This window comes from Pleurodeles waltl, chromosome 2_1 (genome assembly GCF_031143425.1).
Source record: "Pleurodeles waltl isolate 20211129_DDA chromosome 2_1, aPleWal1.hap1.20221129, whole genome shotgun sequence".
NCBI lineage: Eukaryota > Metazoa > Chordata > Amphibia > Caudata > Salamandridae > Pleurodeles > Pleurodeles waltl.
In genome coordinates this window covers 107,747,612-107,771,158 of record NC_090438.1, presented here as the reverse complement: position 1 = coordinate 107,771,158, position 23,547 = coordinate 107,747,612, and positions in this window count along the sequence as shown.

The window sequence follows — 23,547 nt, the reverse complement described above, 5'->3', positions numbered from 1 at the left end:
GTCGCTGCAGTAAAATGAGAGGACCACACCCCTTCAGTTAAAACGTACTGAAAAGGCCAGAAGGAGACTTTAACTTACACTGATCAGTTTCCTTCCCTGTCTTCCACTTCAAATTCCTTCATCATGACCACATACACTGGCACTAAACGCTATACAGGGTGAGTGCTGTTACCTTTGTGCTGCAGCCAAAACTAGGCTAAAGCTTTCAGACTTGGTATGAAGCAGCTATGTTTGTTTCACTTCTAAAAGACCCTTTGTCTTAGAACATACAGCAAAATCTTCTCCCCAAGATCTGAAAATTGACGCTCCCTCAATTGCTGACACTGTCATCACTCCTCTTGTCCCATCCCAATCCATTTCATTTCATCATTTGGGCTGTACTGCTGTCACACAACAGCTGACCTAAGCAATCTTGTGAGCTTCCTGTATACCTGTCACCCACAATGGAATTTACGTGGTGTGGATCCTAAAGCTGACTTTGAAATGGATGCCCATGTTCATGTTCTCAACTTTAAAGGCAAAAGCACAGATCAATTTCTCAACAATAGCTGTAAAAACCTTGGGGTGATCCCTAGCAGCAAAGCAGTCCCAGTTTACATTTCACATGCTTAACTTTATCCATAAGAAAATTAGCTTTTTCCAGATGTTGTGTTTCTGTAGTTTTATTTTCATGTAACATATAACTATTATTCAGTACATATGATTTGGTGTCTGGTAATTTCAGATTTTGGGTTGGTGTTGATGATGGGCCATCTGAAAGCCCTGAGTCTGAAGGCAGTACAAGGTTCTCACAGTGCCTGCCAGTGGGTCACTAAAGTGTTTAGGATAAATGCACTTGCAATCCTTGACCTCTCTGCAGAATGCACAGATCGATGATCACATATATTCCAACTGGAAATGAAAGCAGCACTACACGTGTGCAACATGATGCTGGGTCATGACCAGTTTTGCATGCCCATCTGGGTGAAGTGAGGGTAGGCCTGTAGGGTCCCTTTCATTCCCACATCTTTCTGAAATCCTCCAGTTGCATACCTCACATCACCTCTTATCTCTTCCGCACCAGTTTCCACTCATTCCTAGTGTACATTTTTCTTTTAATTGGTGCAGGAACTGAGGGGGATCTGGCAGCTAATATTGAGCTGGCTCTGAAATTGGGGCCAGCATAAAAAAAATACGCTGAATTTGCCCCGGTGTAATTTGCTGACACCAGAACACATTCACCAGAAGCTGCATATTGTCCGCTTTACTTTTGGAGCAGCAATCTGTAGGGGGTTTCTTATTCTCACTTCCATCTGGGCCCAAAACAATGGCCTCACATAATGGGACATCAGCCCTCCTTTTGTTGGAGTCCTGTCCTGACTCAGTGCTATCTGGAGCCTAACAGCTGAATATTTATGCAAAGGACATAAACAGACAGTTTATCACTTCATAGGTGCCAAACTGGAGGGAGATTTTTTCTTGGTTTACTCCCTTTATGTAAGAGGTATGCATGTACTGTAAGAATGTCAAATCTATGTCGGAATGAGTATTTACACTAATGATATAAATAACACTTACAAATGTATTTTTATTCAATGTATTTTATAGTGCTATGCATCCTAATATAGGGTGTCAAAGCGCTTTAAATCACACAAACATTATACAGAAACAAAAAAACATATGTTTATAAATCATTGTACCTGGGTTTTTTACATAATGCGGTGATTAACGTTATGTTGAAGGCAGTGCTTAGTTTTTAAAAGAATCAGTGACGGTGCTCAAAGCTCTTCTCCAAAGGTGGTGTTAAAAATCGGTACCCCAAATACAGAGGCTGCGTTTCTGGAATTCACCTCAGGCCTCTTTAATCAACTACCAGGCACTGCTTCCCCTTTATTTCACTCTTGCCAGCCGCTGTTTTCTCCCTTTGTGGCAGTTTTCCATCTTCCTTTTTCTCCTTCTTTCCAGTTTATGTGCTTTTATTTCTCTTGCTCATAGTCAATATCTGATGGGGAAAAGTAAAGGTCGGTCCCCAAAAACGTGTGCCGTGGACCCCCGCAGCAATCACCAGCTCAAATTAAGCACAGGTTAAGAGTACTTGGTGTGGAGAAACACAAAGTGAAGCTTAAAAACATAATGCAGTAGCTGTCTCACCTAATTAGATTTTATTGCTAACCAAAGGAAACATTTTTTAACAACCTTGGCGTAACAAAAGATTGAGGAAAACAAACATAAAAGACCTAATGCTATACCTTTCAGTTTAATGCATCTCCTTGATGACAGTTCATACCTCACTGCACTACAGTAGAAGGATTTTAACGTATTAGCTGCAAGTAAGTAAGGGACCGCTGTGGCAAACAAAGTAACGCACAGACCTATCAACACACATTACAAATATGGGAACTGCGTGTTATTCTACTGCTGTTTGTATCCCTTGACGATTACGCAATACTCAGGCTCGTGACAGCAGCAGGATGATGGACTGGCTCACCAGCAACCAGACAAGCTTGTCTTGACTGTGGACTCCAATGCCCGCCCATAATACAAGGCAACCAATAAAAAGATAGGTCTTCCCCCTCAAGACCACATTGGTCAAATCTTCCAGGGGGCAGGCCAAAAGAATGCACCCAGGGCAGTCCTAGGTAACGATTTCACGCTACGAATGATTGACAGCCCTCAACTAAGTGCTTTGGCTCAGCCTCAGAGCCTGCATTGATTTTGGATAGATATCTGTGGGCGACGCAGATTTAGTGCATTTTGCACATTTAGGGGCAAGTATCGCCCAGTTTTGTCCGGCCCGCCTGGAGTGTGTTTTCCCACACAAATGGGTGACATTTTTCCCATTTGTGTGGGAAATTGTCCAATCTGGCAACAGTGACTGATATTCAAGTATGGAGTGATGTAGATTCGTGATACGCTCTGGTCTTGGGCGCATCTCTCGTTGCGGAATAGTGACATAATTGTGGGTGTCAGTCAATGCGCCACCTCAGAGGTAAGTTGTACCACGCAGAGGCCCTGTGCACATGGTTGACTATTGTATTTGGAGCTAAACATTTTACAAGCAGCACTGTTTATGGGACTTGCCACTTATACTGTTGACACATTCTACAAAAGAGAATTCAATAAACAACTTTGTAATGCCTCGCAGTGGATCCCTTTTTGAACGGCGCATGGTGATTCCTGCAGAGGTTAGAACATTATACCTTAGAGTTTCTAAATCTCTCGTTTGTATTGCAGAACTATAACCACCCGAAGCACACTCTTCCATTAAAAGGAATGCGTGGCATTCAGAATATAATCCCCTTTACACTCATTCAGCTGTCTTTATGCACTGACACAGTTAATATGCAGAGGAAAAGGGCCAGGAACATATTGTCAGCAAAGCAGTTACCCTCTTTCCCTGGCCAGGGGCCCTCTGGTTCTGCCCTACGTGGTGTGGATGGGAGCTTTCTACACACACAGCTTGCAATCAAAGACTTATATTCTTCATAAAAGACTGTTGTGTGTGATGTGTTTTCCAAGTTGGTTGATGCCTGCCAAAGGAGGACAACAAAAAGGCATTGTCTAGTTTTAAAGCATGGACAAAAAAATACATTTTTAGTCTGCAGATGCTATTGTGCAAGTAACTTTAGATTCGCTACTCATTTTTCATTACTGCAAAAACTGCAAAAACAGAAGTGTAATTATGGAGAAAGTTTCCTTTAGATCCAATTCAGGTTGTTCCAACGGTTTAAAATAAATACTCACTTATGTTACAGTTTTTCTGCTTAATTCACTTATAAATGAAATGAAGAAAATGTGAAATGGGGTGATCAGTTTTTAGCAGGTATTTTATTATTGGAGGAACCTTGGGCCAGATGTACTGTTTACAGCTCGCAAAACACTGCTCATACTTTTAAAAGTATATATATATATCTATATATCTATATCCATATATATATATATATATATCTATGTATATACATATATATATATATATATATATATATATATATATGGATATAGATATATATATAGCTAGATAGAAATCGCTATTTGGAGGGGCCTCCTACAACACCCCCTTCTAAATAGCTACGGGGTATGATCTCTAGTATCTGATAAAACTTTAGATAGGGGTGAGATGAGAAGGATGGGGTTGGCTCGGACCGAGTGCCTTTGCCAAAAAAAGCCTCCACGGCCAATCAGATAGCTCTATTATTTTAAGTTGAGTGCCCGCTGGACTCCTGCATACCCATCCAACCCTGCAGCAAACCCTACACTGTGCACGGGTGGGCAAAAAAAGTATGGGTTCAAATAAGAAACAACACTAGAAAATACTGTGTGATTTCAAAAGGAATTTTGTTTGTTGATTTTTGCCACATTAAAAAATCAAAGTACACTTGAACTGAGTGCCTGTGTTTATCTATCTATCTATCTAGCTATCTATCTGTCTATCCATCTATCTATCCATCTATATTTTGCTCTGGCGAGGATCGTGCCATGCTATTTATATTAAGGTAGCTACGTCAGAATTTCCATAGAAAATTAATTTTTTTGTTTTCCTAATAACTTTGGTGTTGTTAAATGAATCAACATGAAACTTCCCAAAATAAAGTTCATCCACTTTGGCTCCTTTATAGAAAGTATGGTGAAGGTCCATCAAGTGTGTAAAAAGGAAGAAAGAAAAAAGGGAGGTGGGGGTCACAAAACATCAATTTCCCATTGAAAACTTTGCTGTCTGATACAGAAGAAACAGCTGAACAGATTTATACCGAATTTCAACAAAGTCAACACCTCCATCACACCTGAGCTCAGCTGCTCTATAGATACAGCCACCTACCCCGAGGACTGGAAGCAGACGGAGAACCGCCCGCTCCTGAAGAAACCCACGGCCGACTCTCTGGACTTCAAGAATTTCCACCCCATCTCTCTGCTGCCTTTCCCAGCCAAGGTCATCAAAAAGGCCAGCAGCACTCAGCTTTGTAAACACAGCGAGGACAACAACATCCTGGACATCTCCCAATCAGGTGTCAGGAGCAACCACAGCACAGAGACTGCCCTTCTCGCCGCCACAGATGACATCCGCTCGCTTCTCGACTGCGGCCCTACAGCAGCCCTCATCCTACTGGACCTATCGGCCACCTTCAACATGTTTCACACCTCACTCTGCTCCAGACTTCCCTTAGCCAGCATCCACGGAAAGACCCTACATTGGATACGTTCCTGCCTGCATGGCAGAAACCACAGAGTCAGACCCAGCCTTTGCTGTCAGAACCTATGGAGATCAGTTCCACAGGGCTCCTCCCTGAGCCCCACACACTTCAACATCTACATGGCCTTGCTCACATCCATCGTCAGGAACCACAGGTTAAACCTTGTCTCCTATGCCGCAACACCCAGCTGATCATCTCTCTGACCGAAAACCCCACTACTGCCAAGAAGAATTTCCACAACGGAATGGAAGCTGTCAACGTCTGGATGAAGGAAAGCTACCTCAAGCTAAACTCTGACAAGACCAAGAACCTCATCCTGGGACCCTCCAAATCAGCCTGGCATGACTCCTGGTGGCCATCAACCGTCGGCACCACCCCACCCCTACAGACAACGCACACAACCTCAGCTTTATCCTGGACTCATCACTCACTGTGACCTGCCAAGTCAACTCAGTCGCAATCTCCTGTTTTCACACTCTTTGACTGATCCAGAAGATCTACAAATGGATCCCAAAGGGCTGCTGCAGAACTGTGACCCACGCCCTGGTTACCAGCAGTCTCGACTATGGCAACGCCCTCTATGCCGGCACCACCCAGAAGAACCTGAAGAAACTACAGCACATCCAAAACACCTCCCCAGACTCATCCTGGACATTCCCCACCACAAACACAAATCCAAACACCTAAGAGACCTCCACTGGCTTGCTATCGAGAAAAGGATCAACTTCAAACTCCTCGTACATGCATACAAGGCCCTCCACAACCTAGGACCCACCTATCTCAACCACTGCATCACCTTCTACTCCCCACCAGACCTGTCTGCTCTGCTCAGCAAGCACTAGCCACTGTACCCCGCACGGAAGACCTCAGCTGGTGGAAGATCCTTCTCCTTCCTCGTGGCAAATTGCTGGAACACCCTGCCCCTGCACCTCAGGCGGTCACCATTGCTGCATAAGTTCAGGGAGGACCTTAAAGCCTGGCTCTTCAACTAAAGCTCAGAGGACAAACCCCATCAGCGACTTGAGACCCTAATGGGTTAGTAGCTGCGCTTTATAAACATTGATTTGATTTGAATTGGCCACAAAGTTATAACTTTACTAAGATTATGCACTTTTCATTATTTGATGTAAATAGTTCTTTGGTGCTCAAGAAATGTGCATCTAAAGAGGTATTTAGCTTGGGCATAAAGCAGTTCACTGCCAGAAAATCTTAGTGATATTTGGATACAGTTTTTTTTACAGATTTTATTAATTTTCATATAAACCAATGACATTGTTATTATACATATCCTTTGAATTGCTTTAAACAGTATAATATAGCTTATTATACATTTACAATGCTTCAAAATCCCAACTCCCCGTGCACACCCATTTCAATCCCTGGATCCCCTTAATGCACTATAGGGTGATAGAATTAACTCTCTGTATGTATTGCAATGTAGTCCATGGCCTGCTTATTACTAAACATAATGATATGGGTAAGTTTAAACCAGAGGTATCTGTTCTACAGGGTGTGGTCAGTGTCCAATCATGTCTCAGCTACAGGTGCTTGGGGTGTGCTCAATGGGGAATCCCCATGAGGAGTATTAAGATGTCTGAGGTCCTCCATTAGGCCCTCTCATGCTCTGGGTACATCTAGAGGGCGGTGATCTCGGCGAGCCTCGCAATTTAGCACTTCGCCCTCGTAGCCAGCCCATTTTACTAACTCTCGCCTCCACATGGTTAATTTGGGTCCATGTGCTGATTTCCAATTACAAGTTATCTCTTTTTTGGTCAGGATGAACCCCAGGAACTTACTAGTTGTTTTGTCTTGGATGTATGTGGGAAATTACTCAACAGGCTATAAGCAGGGTCATATGGCACCTCTCTCTCTACTACCCCAGTCAACGTATCTATTATCCCTTGCCAGTATTGTTTAAGGGTTGGGTAACTCTATATCATGTGGAAAATATCAGCCCCAACCAGGCCACATCTTGGGCATTTGACATTGTTCAAGCTAAACATTCTATTGATACGGCTTGATGTAAGGTATGCCCTATGTAAGATATAGAAAATTATTAGTTTAAATCTAGCATTCCTGGATATTTCAGGCACCCTTTCCAAAATGGTCATCCAGCTTTTATCGTCAATTGGAGATCCGATATCTCCTTCCCACTTATTCTGGTGAAATGTCAGTGGTTAGTGGATATCTTCCCATATTTTTCTGTATAGACTAGTGACTTCTGTGAATGTCCCGGGTGCCGTCACTATTTAAGATCATCTGTAGTGTATGGGTGGTTCTGCCAGACCTGATCCACAGTACTTCCATATTGCAGCCATTAGTGCTCTATATAGTAGGAAGTGTTGTGTGTGTAAGTCATGTTCAGTCCTAAAGTCCTCAAATGGGAGAAGTGTGCCTTCTGGTCCCCAATGTTCGTGATTCCTGCATCTTACCAGGCTCCAATTCCCCCCATGAGGAAGGACAGTAAGCATTTCCATTGGTAAGTCTGGAGTATATGGGTTTTTTATCCTTTTTTTTTGTAACCCTCTGTGTCAACAATAACCAATGACTTTGTATTCCATTGTTAGCTCACTTCTCTGTCTTTTCAGTCCAAGTAAAAGCTTAATCCGTTTCAGTTCAGTCTGTCCAGGGTTCCCAAAAGCTGCACATGGTCAGGGCATTGTTGTCTCCTTATCCACTGTGTAAAATATTATAATTGGGCTGCTATGTAATATGTGTCCAAATCTGGAGCTTTGAGGCCTCCAGCCCTGGTAGATCTTTGTAAATTAGTCAGCAACACTCATCTGAGGATAGAGCTTCGTAGAAAGGCAATTAACATTGGTTCAAGCTCCCTGAAAATTGCTGGGTGTATTTTGGTGGGTAAAACCATTAAATAATAAAGTAAACAAGGTAAGGGTATAATTATAAGTGATGCTACCCTACCTCTGACTGATAAAGGGAGAATACTCCAGAAAGTCATATTTTGTTGATAGTTCATCAGATGTTACCATCCAGGAAGGCGGGAGCAGTGTGGTAAATCCTAGTCCCCAATAGGTTATGCAGTTAGCTTCCCATGTCAAAGTACCCAGTGTTGGTGGGGAACAGTGCAGGGAGCAAACTAGGTTTCAACCCATTAACTTTTCAGCCCGAGATGGAGCCAAATCCATCCAAAAGACGCTACACATTGCCATTCGCACAACACTACCGGACCCTGGTATTCTTACCCGCTCCTGGCTTGGATTGCAAGGTGCTTCATAGCCAGTGCAAAAAGTAAGGACAAGAGCTGGCAGGCAGCCCTGTTTGGTACTGCATTCAACCACATAGCTCTCGGAAAATTTTTTGTCTGTCTTGACTCTAGCTCTAGGAACCGACTCGAGGAGACTGGTCAAGTGCAGGAATCCATTGCTTAGGTGGAAGGGTTTCATGACCTCATATAGGTAATTCCATTCCAGACTCGCAAACGCTTTTTCAATATCTACAATGAAAACAGCTGAATGGGTGACGAAGATGGTGATTTTTTCTAGTATCAGTAACGGCCAACGAACATTTAATGCTGTGTTGCGGGCAGGTATGAATCCTGCTTGATCCTGGTGGATCAGTTTGGCCATATGCAGGAGGAGCCTGGAGGCGAGTATCCTGCTTAATATTTTATAATCCACATTTAATATGGACAGCGGGCGATGTGCTTTTTTATCCTGGGGTGGTTTTGTTGGGGTACCAGAAGAGCTTCTCTCGTAGTGGCAGGAAGTACCTTCAATGTATTGGCCTCCTTGTATAGCTCTACGAGTGTTGGAGCTAACTGGTTAGCGTAGGCAGTATAAAACTCTACCAGGAACCTATCAGTACCCAGAGTTTTTCCCCTCGCCATATGTTTAATAGCAGTTTTCATTTATTGTAATGTAATATCGCTACCCAATTGTTCAGCTTTTTCAGGAGTTAAAGAAGGAAAGGTAAGTAAAGATAGGTAGTCTTCTATTTCCTCAGAAGGAACCTGCGTCTTGTTTTTATGCAGGATTGAATAGTAAGTGTAAAATTCACGATTAATTTCTAATTGTAAAGTGACTCACCTGCGTCTGTTTCTATCTCAACTATGGGGGTGCCTTCTTTGGTAAGGTTTGCTAGCCAGGCTAGCAATTGACCAGATTTGTCACGCGATGTATGGTCCTTAATCATGTAATTTTTGTAATCAAAGTTGTTCCACGTACTCAGCCACTTTCAAATAATCCTTGCCTGTGGATGCATTGTTAGCCAAGACTCTATCAGGTCCCAGTTTTATTACCATGTGGTGAAGAATCAAGCCATCTTAAAAACCGGGGAATCACCTAATGGTGGGTGGGATCTGTCATCTGCAGGGGCCGCTACGCAGTTGAAGTCAACCCTCATAATCACGTCTCCTACTAGGTAGGATGCGAGGTGTCGGGACAGGTCCGAATAGAAACCAACTTGGTTCAAGTTTGGGGTATAGACATTTATAATTGTGATGTCTCTCCCATCTAGTCGGCCTGTCACAGCATTGTACCACCCTTCACGGTCAACTATATGTTTAGTGTGTTGGAAGGGCACTCCTGAGCGAATCCAAATCAGCACTCCTCTAGCGAAGGCTGAGTAGTTGTGTAATACACTTGACCCCTCCAGCGGCAGTGTTATGCACCACCTTCTATGTGCATGATATGAGTTTCCTGGAGAGGAGCTACTTTACACTCTTCTCCTGGCCAGATAGGAAAAGACCTTATAACGTTTGGACTTGGTACGTATTTCCGTCACGTTTCAAGAGATTAGTTTATATCGTGTGGGAGTAATCGTCTAAGTTATGTGTTAGGTAATCCTACGTTTGTGCCATGATAATAAGATAGCAGAAATAAACAGAGTCTTTTGGTTCTAAAGTAAGAGATGTCCCCTGTTGTGCAATGAACAACATTGTATCAACATAAAACATGTGAACTACCCAGCTTCTTAACCCCAGGACCGTTAAGTACACCTTCCTACTCCAAACCATTGTAAAGTTCAACATAATAGTCGGAAAGAAAGTCCACTTCAATTCCAATTTGGGCGTGATAAGTGACCATCATGGCCTACTAAATAAAGGGTCTGGACCACCCCCAGCATCTTGTAGGGGGCACGGGTATAAGTTTTAATAACTTCGGGAGTTAGACAGGCAGATGTTAGTTCTGCAATAGAGCAGGTCTGGAGCGGGTGAGATCTGAGTGTCTTGTGTGCTATATATTGTGTGTGACCTGTATGCAGCATAGGCTCCCGGAGCTCTGCTCCTAAAATAGATCATCTGCCGACTGGGGAGTAACCGTCGGTAAATTGTGTTCTGACTCGGAGTGTTCAGTTGAGACTGGATCATTCCCTGGGTCAGAGCTATCATTGTTGTCCCGTCCCACAGCATATCTGACCGAGACAGGGGGGCTGGTGGGCTCTCTCACTCTTACGGTGACTATATCTTCTATCACCTGTCCTTCGGCTCGCTGAGCTTCTGCCTCTGAAGAGGGGCTGTTTTTCGTGTCTAGGGGTCTTCTTCTGCGTTGTCATTTTGGTTTGGGTTGCTGGTCTTCTATTGCTCCGCAATGCTCTCTCTGTGGTTGCCGCTTAATCCATGTCCACACCTCTTGTGGGGTGATAAAAAAGTGGGTGCCATCTTATGTTGCTATCCTTAGGCCAGAAAGAGCATAGCATAAACCAGCCCCATTTGTCAGAGTTGACATTTCACTGCCATGAAGGAGCTTCTCTATCTTTATACTTCCCTAGATTAGTCGGGAAAAATCCTGATTTTACTGTTCTCTCGTGAGCTTGAGCCAGTATAGCATCCCTGTCTCTGTAACACAGTAATTTTGCCATCACAGGATGCAATGGGCCCACAGGTCGAGGTGGTCAAACTGGGACTTTATCCATTTCTCTAGGAAGGTCATCACGTCCTGTCCCTCTATCTTTTCAGGGAGCCTATTATATGTACATTATTTCTTCTGGACCGATTTTATGCATCCTCTGCGCGTTGTTCGAGGATGTGCACTTTATTTTTCACGGCTGTTAGTCTCTCTTTGGCATCATTAAGTTCAGTGGGGATCTCTGAGATCATCCACTCTGCAGTCATGACCCGTCTGCCAGGCGGCGATGGTTGTCCTTTAATATTCCAAATTTGACGATCAAGGTACCGATTTTGGTCTCCAGAACTTTTCTAGTCCTAGTAATTGCCTATAGAATATCTTGTAGCGTGGGCCATTTTGTCTCAGTGCTTGGCTCCCAGGATATTTGAGTATTTCTCTCATAAATACACACAAGCTTTATTCGGTCACATATAACCATCAAAGCATAGAAAAAATCACAACAATCGAAAAAATTTATACATTATAAATAAGAGAAAAAATTTAAGAACAGCCGTCACTAAAAGATACATTTTTTTTAAAATGGATACCTATATACCATGCGGCCGCAAGGAACTTGCTAACCGCACAAATTAAAACTGGAGAAGTATCTCTCATCAACATCCTGAGTGTAACTTTACATTGTCTTAAGCCCAGATTCCTACAAACTGTACAAATCCATTTCTGCCGGGCCGAGACATAAGCTGGGCAAATAAACATGAAATGTACTACAGATTCGGATGCACAGTTACAACTAGGGCATAGATCGAGTATAGGTGATAGTCGCCAGTTACCGGTAAAAGACTTTAACAGTAAACACCCATATCTAAAACGGGCATACAAACTTCTAAATAGTAAATCGGGAATTAAGTCCAGCAAAGGTTTGAACTGAGGATACTATTTAAAATGAAGAAATTGTGTTGTCAATCGACCATGTGATGTACATAGGAGGTAATTATTCCTAACATAGGACCAGTAAACTGATTTCAAATGTTGCTTCTGAGCCCTCCCCAAATTATGGGGATACTTCCAGAAGTCCCAAAGTATGAAACCCCTTCAAAACATACTTAAGCCAGGGAATAGAAACTGCATTAGGTCTGCCTAGAATGTCTAAAAGGGATTCCTTGTAAACAGCAAGCTCGGAAGTAGTCCAAATATGTACCCAAAAAAGTAAAGGTCTTAAAGCTAACACATCAGAAATGCGAAAAAACCCAAAGTCCAGAAAAAACTGAATCAATGGTGTACTGCGAGGGCATGCAAGAAGAGTTCTTACAAAGTTATTTTCACCTACAGACAGTTTGCTAACATTAGAAGGGCCCCAGACCTCAGCACCGTAGGTCACCGCACCCTGCACCTTTGCCAAATAAGTCTTAATAGCCAGAGAAACAGCTCTCACAGTGGTGGTATTGTAAAAGCGCAGGATAGCGCCTGACCTATGCTGGAGGAGTGAGACACTCTTACCAATATGGTCCTCCCACTGCATATTATTTGTAATTCGTACTCCCAAATAGTCTATTGAACATACCTTGCTTAAGGGAGCCTCATCTAATGTAATAGTGCATCTCCTATCAGGGCCCATGCTTAATATCATTAGTTTAGTTTTTCTGGCATTAAGTTCCAAGCCATGGTCCACACAAAAAGCACTGAACCTGTCAACCAGGATCTGAAGTCCGATGGGGGTTTTAGAAATCAAAAGAGAGTTGTCAGCAAATAATGAAATAGGAATTTTTTGAGCATTCAAAGAGAGGGCATCGTTTTGGCAGGAAGACACAGCATGCACTACCTCATTGATAAACAAGGTAAAAAGGGTAGTTGCAAGGACACAACCCTGACGAACCTCCCACCGAATATCTATGCGATCAGTTAACTCTCACTGACTGCCCCATCTCACCTGGGCGTAAGTATTCTCATGCAACCGTATTAAATGTACTCTATTCTCTGGAATGCCAATTTTATACAAGACTTCCTATAGCTTCCCTCTGGGGACCAGATCAAAGGCAGATCGTAGGTCCACAAAGGCAACATATACATTTTGTTTTGCCAAACAACGTATTTCCAAAATAGCAGGGTCAACCTAAAAACCTGATCCATCGTACTAATTTTTGGACGGAAGCCAGTCTGAAGTGGAGATGAAATCTGATTGTCATGAACCCAATCCAAAAGCCTATCCAGAGCTGCTTTGCAAAACTTTTTTGTTGGTCTATAATTAGCGGGCGAACCCACATCGCCCTTTTTGTGAATGGGAATTATTTCCGCATTCAGTTATAGGGCCTCCTGCTGCTATAGCATTTGATAACGTATTTATGTACCAGGACCAGATAACTGGTTCGGATGTAAAAAGATCCCCCGGTATGTTGTCAGGGCCTTGAGCCTTAGCCGGTTTTAAAGAGTTAATGGCTGATGTAGTTTCCATCATTGAGAAAAAGATAAAATCCACAGAACCGTCAATAGATGTTCTACGATCAACAGTCCCTTGACACGATTCATCCAGATACAGTGAAGTGGAATCCTGTAATAAAGGTAAAGCATAAAGCTGAGAAAAGTGATCCACCCATCTTTCAGGCTGAATATGAGTACGGATAATGCCATTCCCTCCTCTGTATCTATTAGCCAGCACCTTCCAGAAGGTCCCATTATCTTGACGTTTAATTGCATCCAACAGACTCTGCCAGATAGTATCTTCCCAACCTCTCTTTGCGACTTGCAGGGTTTTATTGTACCTGAGTCTAGCAGTTCTAATTGCCCCCTGTGAGTGAGTCTTAATGGCTGATTTTAAGGTTAGTTTGGCCTTGGAGAAATCCTTATTAAACCATTCCCAAGCTTTAGTATTATCAGAGGGGTGCCTAATGGTAGTCTCCCTAAAAAAAATATCCTGCAAAATCCTTACCATTTTTTCGTGGATACTCAAAGTTGGAATGTCACTGGCCTCATGCTCCTCATAGCCAGAATTAATTTTTTTAAAAGACGAATACATTTTCTTAACCAGATAAAGATTTGACATTACTTTTGGCCAGCTAACTCGAGTATGCCTATGATTCAAAAGGGGTCCTGGAACCTCAGAAATCCAAGTATTCTGCACTCTCCTAAACACATTACTATGTAAGGTAAGGAGTAGAGGGTTATGGTCGCCCTCGTGGCGAGGGTCTAGCTTCATATCTATAGAAAGGGAACAAAGTCTAATACCCACTAAAAAATAATCAATAACACTGGAGGAAAACCCTCGCTTAAAAGTGGGTGCAATATTCAAATCAGATCTAGTACGTCCATTACATGCTCTAAGTCCAAATCTAAAACAAAGGGAAGTCAACTGTGAAGCAGCACAAGAGCCAATACATTGGACATTCTCCTTCAATTGAGGGATACCCCAAAGTTCCTCCTCCTCAGTCGTCAAATTGTCATTAAGATTATTATGTTCAAAAGTACAGTTCATATCCCCTTCAACCACTAATTTAGATATCGGATGCAGGGTATCCACATATTCAGCTAGCTGAGTGAGTGTTTGAGACTCTGTGCCTCAGGGAACAGAACTTGCTTACACATTAATTATAATCATTTTAAAATCAGGATGAAATGAGAGTTGGACACCCAATAGACCGGGGGAATTAATGCGTAATACTGAATGGTCGCACTTTAAATTCTTATTCAACAGGATCATAAGACCCCCCTTGGGTCTACCAAAACCCCCAGATGCAGGTTGGGCCACAGAAAAAAATGTCACAAACCCGTCCATAAATATCGGATCTTCTGCCCAAGTTTTCTGAAATAAACATATGTCCTGCTTATTAATGAAACTAGCCCACTCAGGATCTCCCAACTTTTTGCCTATCCCTGCCAATTTCCAGGACATAATAGAAAGTTCTAAGCAAGGGGTCTGGGCCCTAGGACTAAAATGCAGAACATCCTCAGAATTACCAATCCACTCTTCAGGACTAACCCCAGAAACTGCACTATGAGTCCCTAAGGGAGAAACATTAGGTAGTCATTCTATTTCAGATGGTAAGTGGAGAGGATTCTCTAACGTGGTTAGAACACAACTTCTACCAGAATCTTGAACCTCTCCAGAGGTGCCATCACTTAGAATGGGAAAGCTTCTTACACTACCCTGGGGTAGATGAAATTGGAGTCTGATACTGGATCCTCTAGGATCCCTCAAGTAACGAGTGCGTGAATCAAAATCAATGAGATTGTCCACCAAGAGATTATCTACAAGGAAAATAGAAATAAAATCAAACTCTGATCCTGGTTGACTGTGTCTACCCACCTCAAGATTATCAGCCTGAATGACAGAAAGGCAATTCCTCTGCATTCGTAACCAATAAATCACCTTATTTATAAGGGAGTCCTGTTTTTCTCTGAGACCAATAGGTAACCTAGGCACCCCCACCATATAAATGAATCCACCTTTGCTCCTCCAGCCTCGGACACCCCATTCTTATCAACGGGACGGTACACCCCAACTAGATGTGAGCCCTCTTGAAATGACCTTAAAAAGCCAGTGGGGGATTTAGATGATCCTACATGCACCTGAGCTCCAATATCTCCCCGAGAACCCTTAGTAGAATCTGTGTGTTGTGTTATATGCCGCTTTCATGGTCCACAAGTAATCCTGTTCTTGGGATCTGAATTATATATCCGGCCAGTTATTACTGGCACGGTAGGGCAATTCTCTGTACTATTTATCACCATACTATCAGGACTAGCATTTGAAACCATGCACAAGGGGGGCTTGACCACTTGGGCACAGTTTTCTATTACAGATGGAGAAATAGGCGCCCCATCTGGAGCAGAGATAAGTTCACCCCCTCTGGGCCGCTGACAGTTACACACTACCCTCTGTGCCTGTTCTCCCAATGATTTATTCAGAACTAATAGAACCACGTTCTTTAAATCGTCAAACTTCTGGGAAATGGAGGCCAGATCAAGTGCTCCACTTGATCGTGCTTGCCCATCCTGAGGCAACAATAAATAAGGTATACGATTTCCTCCTTTGCGTTCTACATGAAGTAAGTGCAAGTCATGTTCAGAAGATTCTCTGAGTTCAGTCAGGGCATCATAACGATTAGAGCATGGAAGGTCAGGTGAAACCAAAACCTCTGCACTAAGAGAAGGAGGAGATTTCTTAATGCCAGAAGAAGGCACAGGTATATCCGCTGCCGTCCGTTTCCCCATAACTAATCAATCCAATATGGAGACGGGAAGAAAAAAATAAAAACTATCAGCTACCTTACCAGAGGGGCTAACTTCCCAGGGCTTAAAGAATAGGCCCAGCCCAGGCTCAGACAAGCGATGACGGGACCGTCTTAGCCCGGGCACGTGCCCGGGTGCGTCCAGCGCGTGTCACGTGCTGCACGCATCCAAAACCCCTTCATATAGGCCAAGGGGTGCAGGGAATGCTGGGGAATGTCGTTCCCTCCCCAGCAGCAGTGTCTCTCCTCACCGGTAGCGTGTCCGCTGCTGCATGTGTCCAAAAATCCTTAATATAGGCCAAGGGGTGCAGGGAATGCTGGGGAACGTGGTTCCCACCCCAGCAGCAGTGTCTCTCCTCACCGGTATCGCGTCTCATGCTGCGCGCATCCAAAACCCCTTAATATAGGCCAAGAGGTACAGGGAATGCTGGGGAATGTGGTTCCCTCCCAGCAGCAGTGTCTCTCCTCACCGCTATTGCTCTCTTTGCGGTTGATGGGGGGGCGCTCAGTCACTTGGTCTCTCTTCTTATCCAGCTTGCCCATGCTGTTCCTCCTTATTAGAAATTGAGTAGCGGCATAGCTGGTCCCACTAGGACTGGTACACTGTAGTGATTTGGCGAGGTCTCTTTCTGGTTTTACAGGCCCACCAAGGATACCAGAAGGGGAGTGGGGGGGCACAATAGCGGTCGCGCTTCGCAATGTCAAGTTATAAACTATATTGAAGTTTGGGCTAGTAGGTGATTTCTCAATCTCGTCTTTGTGTTCAGTCCCCCTCGGCCAGTTAGTTGCTCGGGAAGGTGGCTGGACGCTGCTGTCCAGATTTTTTTCTCTTTGAGCACTACTGTGGTCAAATAGTTATGAGCCGTTGTGGAGTCTAGGGCATCATCAGTAACAGAGAGCAGATCGGTACCGCTATGCACTGCAGTGCTTTATCCTGGTAAGGGCCAGAGGGAGAAAGCTCTTTGGCATTACAATTCTGCACTTTGACTCTTAGGAGCCTTCATGTGTATCAGAGATTGCACTTGTAAGCACCCCCCCCCCCCAGGGTCTGTGTTTAACGTGTGGGCTAATGTGGACTGACAGGGCCACACGTAGCTTGAGCTGCTCCTGATCTTGTTCACGTATTAGGGGCGTGTGCTCAATAGCTCCTGGGGCAGCGTGGCCGGTTTGGCCTCTTCTCACCTAACTTATGGGCCTCGCATTCCAGTTCTGTGTTTTCGCTTCATGTCGGCTCCAGCCGGCCGAACTCTGTGCTCTCCTTGTTAGCCCCTTCCCTGGTAGCTCCAAGCATCGCCGGCCAGCCTCACAGAGAGCGCTGCTGCATCATAACTCATGGGCCGCACATGAATGTTGGGGTCGCCACTGAAGACGGCGTCCACAATCTGCTCGCACGCTGCACCACTTACCTCCCGGATCCGGGCTCTGGGACCTGCGCCGTCACCACCGCCACAGTTGGTGTTCACCGGTCGGCAGGCGAGTAGCTCAGTCTGCGACCTCCTCTCTGTAATGTCTGCTCAGCCCCACATGGCCTGCTGGTCCCCTGGTTAGTGGCTAGTCCAGATACACGGTTGCAAATATGCTTAATACATGCCGGGGGGTGTTAGAGTTTGTATTTGGCATCCCACATGCAGGATGCCAAGGATAATTTATAAGAGGGCCGTGGCAGAGCTGCGAATTACTCGCCTGCTCTCTCCGCTATCTTGGCCACTCCCCCTATTTGGACACTGTTGATGTCTAGATATGCTCTGATTGGCCAGTTTAAAGGGGATTGCTCATCAAATGCTGATCTTCTGCTGAGATTTGATGAACCATGTTTAAGAAAGAACAATTTTCTCTCATGAATTTCTCACAGAGTTTATGGAAGGTGCTCCAGAAGCTAAAATCAGAACGGATTTTTTATATTCTCACGCTATGTTCCTCAGCCTTGTGAGAAAAAAGTCTGACATTCTAAGTAAAACATATACTTTCAACAGTAGGAGTAGTCTGTCAGCAACTTCAACATAGTGGTATAATGAATAACTAGAGTACTAACATTTTGTATTTATGACACAATCTTGATGAAATCAAAGCTGTAAAACTGAACACATTTCCTTTAGAAATTCACAAAATTAGAAGGTTTATTTTATCATAGAAATTATGGTTAGCACCCTAGAAAGCTAAAATGAAGACACATTTTCCATAAATTCTCAAATATCTTCCTTATCAATGTCAGAAAAAGTTTGGTATCCTGAGTTAAACATGTGCTTCCAACACCAGCAGCAGCCTGGCAGTCGATTGCTCTTGGTCCTACTGAAGCTTTACCACAGTGTTATAAAGATCAATAAGCACAAAACAATGTTGTATTTATGGCAGAAGTGTGGCAAACCTGAGTACCATCTTAATGGAACCAAATCTGTAAACCTGAACGCATTTTCTACAGAGAATGCTGCAATAAATGAACAAAATGAGGAGCTTCTTTTTATCATGGAAATTATGGTTAGTCTCTTGAAAGCTAAAATCAGGACACCATTTCTTTGACTTCTCACTTATGTTCCTCATCCATGTCAGTAAAGCATCCTAGCATGCAGAGTGAAGCATGTACTTGCCACACCAGAAGCAGTCTGTCAGTTAACTCCCTAGTGATCAACTGCAGCTTAGTTACACATTTCTAATGAACAAGTAGAGTGTTATTCACAACAAACAGGAGGTATTCTTGGATGCTATTTTGTTGGAATAGTAGTTGGTGAATTTAAATATTTGGCTGTGGAGCTGCCTGGGCATTCAGATGCTAATGCAGGTATGAAACCGTAGGTTTAAAATGTGAGGGGATGTATCAGTGTTTACTAATTTGAGGGATAATATATTTTTAGTGGGGCAAAACAACTTTAAAAAGTAATGTCTCCATAGGTACAGCATGCCCTTTCCTCATCTGTATACTGACCCTACCCATCTGCTCAGCTGCTTAACAGCTCCATCATTTTAAAATAGTATAATTTTGGTTGATGATCTGTGTGCACATGAGGGGTTGGCTGTCCATGCAAGGGGTGGCAATGGACCAATGTAGAATATGATAAAAAAAAAAAATTGAAAAAAAGCTACGTTTAAAATGAGATTATAGTTGCGTTAGGTGTTAAGAGCTTAACTTAATTTGAAAAAAATTGAAATTCACTGACAAAAACAAAGGTAATGATGAATGTTCTTGATTGTAGCCAGAGCCAATACATTTTGCCCCCCCTGGGACTTCTTCAGGGCTACAAAATGTGTGTATATATATATATATGTATGTTGCGGTCGCAACTAGGTATTTATAGTTAGGACCATGTTTCCATAGAATTTTTTTTTTTGACGTGCCTATATCTTTGGCACCGTTTGACGAATCCTCATGAAGTGTTCCAAAAAATGTGTGCAGGTGATTCTTCTTGCACACAGAAAGTTTTGGGGTAATCCGTCATGCGGGGACTGAGAAAAAGGGGGGGAACAAAAAATTGTGTTTCCCATGTTAACTCCCATAGAACCTTTGAACACAACTACAGCCCGAACCACTGGATGGAATTACACCAATTTTGGTAGAAAGCTAGCTTTCGGTTCGCAGATTGGGCTTTTGCTTATTTGGTGTAAATCCATTCAGTAGTTTTGAAGAAAGTTAGGGAAATCCAAATTTGTATATCTCTGGCTGTGAATATTTCATGGAAATTTGCAAATTATCATGAATGTGCATGCAAAAAGAAATGCTGTAATTGGCTGACCGCAACCTGACTAGAAAGTTGCAGCTGCCATTTTGTTTCACGGGACATAGTCCCCAGGGGTGAAAATTCTGAATTGAAAGTGGCGTAAGGGGTCAAGGTGAAGGTACCCTGACCTCAGGGGTGTGATATAGGTGTGTTTTAGGGGCAAATTGGGGGTTTAAAATAATTTTGTGTCACCATGCACAATATTTGTGCAAATTCACAAATGTTTGCGAATTATTCACAAAATATTTACGAATGTCAAAAAATTTGAAAGAAAAAACCACAGACTCATTAATACACTAATTCATTCACTCAGTAAGTATATATATATATGTATACATATATATATATATAGAGAGAGATAGCTTTTGTTGATATATGTTTTTAAAACTATATACAATAATACAATATTAAAAGGCAAATTCACACAGCTAATTCTGGCAATGATTTCCAAAACCTAATTAATTTCTTATGCCACCAAATGAATAACTTTAAAAAAACTTGGACCATCCCAATATCTTTCTAAATCCAGACCTACTCCTGTTAGAACATTTAATGAAAAACATAAGCGTTATCAAAAATATTTGCTCCTAAACGATGAGCATAGTATGTTGACTTGTTAGCAATTTAGGATTTTTCCATTGTATGATATTTAGTGGTTTGAACATTTTGCATAAAAAGGAGTTTCCTAATTATTTTCATTCCATTATATTTTTAAGGCCGTAGCCGGACCATAGCCAACCATTATTTTACCACACTGGACAATAAGAGCTATTGTTTTGGCATCAATAAATGTTATTGGAAAAAGGTACGATTTCCATTTTTTGTTTACCAACTGTGCAAGGCTGTGCAAATAATGATTGTGATTTCATACCACATGACAGCAACATAGGTATATCATATAAATGATTGAAGGATGTAAATTTGTTCTTTACTGTTATTTAGTGAATTGAAATTTATAAGATATGAATTCTATGTGTAACATGCATATTGCCAATCAAATAGGTCATCAAATACCAGAGTGATGAAATGATGAAATTGGGTTGTTTTGATGACATGTCAACATAATATGCTCATCGTTTCGGAGCAAACATTTACGACAATGCTTGTGTTTTTCATGAAATGTTTGTACACGTGTAAGTTTGGATTCAGAAACATATTGGGTTGATCCATTTGGTGCCATTAAAAATTGATTCGATTGTCAAAATTATTGCCAGAATTTGTTTTGCTTTTTAATATTGTACATACAGTTTTTAAGTACTAACAAATTGTAAACCATTGTTTTATTTTTATAATTTTATAATACTGAAGAAGGCCAGGCTGGTCCCTCATACTCGTGCACTCAAATGTTCTTGTCTTTGTGAAATTAATCAAACACACCTAAGTAATCTGTGCAGTACTGGCTGCCCCAGCCATCTTTTGTAGGTCATTTGTTGTTAAAATAAATTTTATAGTTTGGTATTCAAAGAAGAAAAGCACTAATTTTGGAAATCCCAAACCACTTAAATATGACAATGATAGTTTAGTAGACTAAACATAGCTTACACCCATATCATGCAATGTTTATGTCGTCACATATTACATCACCCATGGCATGTTAAATTACATTATTGATGAGATCACTCATTAGATTTAAAGTACAACATTATTCAAATTACTAATGAGTATGTAGGAGGCTGGCCTGGCTTGTAGTGGGCACCAAGGGGTACTTACACTCTGTACCAGGACCAGTTATCCCTTATTAGTGGAGAAGAGGTGTTTCTAGCAGCTTAGGCTGATAGAAGGTAGCTATGGAGAGAAGCTTAGGCTGAACTAGGAGACATGCAAAGCTCCTACTATACCACTGGTGTCATATGCACAATATCATAAGAAAACACAATACACAGATATACTAAAAATAAAGGTACTTTATTTTTATGATAATATGCCAAAAGTATCTCAGTGAGTACCCTCAGTATGAGGAAAGCAAATATACACAAGATATACAGTATGTACACAATACCAAAAATATGCAGTAATAGCAAAAGGAAGTAATGCAAGCAATGTACAGTCACAATAGATTCTAATGAGAGCACATAGGTATAGGGGCAACCCAAACCATATACTCCAAAAGTGGAATGCGAACCACGAATGGACCCCAAACTTATGTGAGCTTGTAGAGGGTCGCTGGGACTGTAAGACAACAGTGAGGGTTAGAAAAATAGCCCACCCCAAGACCCTGAAAAGTAGGTGTAAAGTGCACCTAAGTTCCCCAGAGAGCACAGAAGTTGTGATAAGGGAATTCTGCAAGGGAGACCAACACCAGCAATGCAACAAAGGTGGATTTCCGGACGAGAGTACCTGTGAAACAAGGGGACCAGGTCCAAGAGTCGCGACAAAGTCAGGATTGGGCAGATGCCCAGGAAATGCCAGCTGAGGGTGCAAAGAAGCTGCCACTGGATGGTAGAAGCTGTGGATTCTGCAAGAACGAAGAGGACTAGGAACTTCTCCTTTGGAGGATGGATGTCCCACGTCGTGAAGAAGCTTGCAGAGGTGTTCCCACGCAGAAAGACCGCAAATAAGCCTTGCTAGCTGCAAGGGTTGCGGTTAGGGTTTTTGGATGCTGCTGTGGCCCAGGAGGGACCAGGATGTCGCCAATTGCGTGAGGAGACAGAGGGGGCGCCCAGCAAGATAGGGAGCCCTCACAGAAGCAGACAGCACCCGCAGAAGTGCCAGATCAGGCACTACGAAGAGGAGTAAACCGGAGCTCATCCGAAGTCACAAAAGAAGATCCCACGACGCCGGAGGACAACTCAGGAGGTCGTGCACTGCAGGTTAGAGTGTCGGGGACCCAGGCTTGGCTGTGCACAAAGGAAATCCTGGAAGAGTGCACAGGAGCCGGAGCAGCTGCAAATCACGCGGTACCCAGCAATGCAGTCTAGCGTGGGGAGGCAAGGACTTACCTCCACCAAACTTGGACTGAAGAGTCATTGGACTGTGGGAGTCACTTGGACAGAGTTGATGAGTTCCAGGGACCACGCTCGTCCTGCTGAGAGGGGACCCAGACGACCGATGATGCAGTCTTTTGTTGCCTGCGGTTGCAGGGGGGAGATTCCGTCGACCCACGGGAGATTTCTTCGGAGCTTCTAGTGCAGAGAGGAGGCAGACTACCCCCACAGCATGCCCCACCAGGAAAACAGTCGAGGAGGCGGCAGGATCAGCGATACAAGGTTGCAGTAGTCGTCTTTGCTACTTTGTTGCGGTTTTGCAGGCGTCCTGAGCAGTCAGCGGTCGATTCCTTGGCAGAAGGTGAAGAGAGAGATGCAGAGGAACTCTGATGAGCTCTTGCATTCGTTATCTAAAGAATTCCCCAAAGCAGAGACCCTAAATAGCCAGAAAAGGAGGTTTGGCTACTTAGGAAGGAGGATAGGCTAGCAACACAGGTAAGAGCCTATCAGAAGGGGTCTCTGATGTCACCTGCTGGCACTGGCCACTCAGAGCAGTCCAGTGTGCCAGCAGCACCTCTGATTCCAAGATGGCAGAGGTCTGGAGCACACTGGAGGAGCTCTGGGCACCTCCCCTGGGAGGTGCAGGTCAGGGGAGTAGTCACTCCCCTTTCCTTTGTCCAGTTTCGCGCCAGAGCAGGGCTGGGGGATCCCTGAAC